General features: G+C 42.5%; 1 protein-coding gene across 2 annotated transcripts in view; it reads left to right on the top strand.

Annotated features, from left to right (window-relative positions):
• The window catches only part of cds1 (CDP-diacylglycerol synthase (phosphatidate cytidylyltransferase) 1), a 31,707-nt gene that overhangs the window by 13,919 nt on the left and 15,744 nt on the right, over positions 1 to 2,044 (top strand). The gene's annotated exons all lie outside the window — the stretch shown is intronic.

The following is a 2,044-nucleotide window of genomic DNA, read 5'->3' as shown; positions in this document are numbered from 1 at the left end:
GAGAGAGAGAGAGAGAGGAGAAATAAATTAGAAGAAGAGAGAGAGAAAACAGATAGAGGGATAGCAAAAATGTGGTAGAGATAAGGAGGAAGGATTGCAGCAGATGAATGGCACGAGCAAAATGACAGCAGAGATGAATGAATAGATGCACTTGAAGGTGAAGCAAGATAGAAGGATAGAAGGTAGTTTAAGAGAGAAAGTGAGTGAGTGATGGTGTGATGATCAGAGAGCGTGTGAGAGCCCACAGTTCTAAGTGGAAACCGCAGCAGCAGCTTTTTTTTCATGATGCAGCTGTTTGTCTTCTCCATTCATACAGCAGGCACCCGGCTCTCTGCCCTGCTTGGCTCCTGTGCAGCTTTTAGCAGTTTTCTCTCTTTTGTTTTGCTCTCAGGCAGTGCAGCAGTTTGCGTCACAGCAACACACGCTGCATGATGTGTTGTGAATAACACTCCAGAAGAACGTGGCCTTGTTCCACATTTTTAGCCTAGCTAGTGTCACGACACAGGTAGTACCGGCAAAATGATTTGTTGTTAGGTCTAAAGTATAAATTACCACTAGGCATTATATCACAATATGCTGATCGAAAAAAAAAAGAAAGGATGCAGACCTTATTAGAGCTCCTAGGGAACTTGACTAGCTTTCCGCCATCGTCCCACTTGTTAACTACGTGGTTGTGTCAGCCTTAGGAATGGGAATCCATAAGACATTGATACAGATATAACAACCCACACTATTGTCATCTTTCTTTGTGAAATCAAGCCACGCTTTGGACCATTTCTTCCTCTTTGCCATGACTTTTGTTTTGTTGCAAGTTTCCAGCAGCGTAGACGCATGAGTTTGACTTCATCGTTTTGGAATGCGCAACTGTCAGAAAAACATGCCGGGATGAATAAAAAGAATTGACAAGCTCGCAGACATACAATTCCGATTGATTGGGGAAATTTAAAAGAGGCTGGACTGGAACTTGTTCTTGATTCCCATCTTTAGCCAGCCTGCCCCGTTCCTCTTCTTGTCTCACTAAATGTCCACTGAGCCAGCAATGGTTTCAGTTCACTTTGGTTAACAAACAAACAAAAACTAAACCAAAATACTTCAGGGATGAAGTTTATTTATTGTCCATCACGGTTGACAGTTGTTCCTTGCTATCATCTGCAACATGCCACACTCATGCTTCCGTATCTCTACACTCTCCTCTGGCGTCTGCCCTCAAGGCTGATTCATGTCCAGCTCCGGCGGTGGAGACAGAGAAACAAAGTGTCTCCCCTGTGCTTTCTGACCCCTCTCCTTGATTTCATGTTGTTTATAGAGAAAACGAACCCAGAAGCGAGTAAGGGGAAATGCAACAATACTATGCCCAGCAAAGTGGACCAATCACAGTTGATGCGGTCTCAGTCGCCGTGATGTGTAGTTATATTCCTGAGGATGTGCATGTCAGGCTACGGCGTAGGGTCAGTATAATCACAAAAAACATAAATAAAGCTTCAAACTGGTTAATAAGACTATTCTTGTTGAGGTTGGCACCCAGTCAAAATGGCCAATATCATGGACTGACTTAAGTTTTAACTTGTCCTGTGAAATATCTCAACATCTGTGAGATGGATTTGGCACCAAACTGTGTACAGATTTTTATGTCGCCCATTCAATGTATTCTAATGTATTCTAATGTCTCTGTGATTCTGGGGCATTCCCTCTAGCTTGATTTGAGGTTCAGTTCAAAGTCACATGTAATTTGGTTCACACATTCATGTCCCTTGTCATAATTGTTTCAGAACCTTTAAGGGTTTCCTGTGGAGTTTTCTTGGAAACAAACAAAAGCTATCTTTACAGTCAGTGTTACTAATTAATATTCATATCCTTGAGGTGTAACAAATGGAAAGAATGCATTTCCTTCCTCATAAAAACATTTGCAAAGCCGACTTGCAAACGTTTTGAGCATTTTGATCAAAGTACCGTTGTGTCTAAGTACCTCTGCTAGCATTTCTGTAGACTCTTCAGCCCCTTACACACTACCAGATGGCCGACCCTCGGCAGAAAAGGCAGTTGG

This window comes from Etheostoma spectabile, chromosome 5 (genome assembly GCF_008692095.1).
Source record: "Etheostoma spectabile isolate EspeVRDwgs_2016 chromosome 5, UIUC_Espe_1.0, whole genome shotgun sequence".
NCBI lineage: Eukaryota > Metazoa > Chordata > Actinopteri > Perciformes > Percidae > Etheostoma > Etheostoma spectabile.
This window is presented reverse-complemented; position numbering and strand designations above follow the sequence as displayed.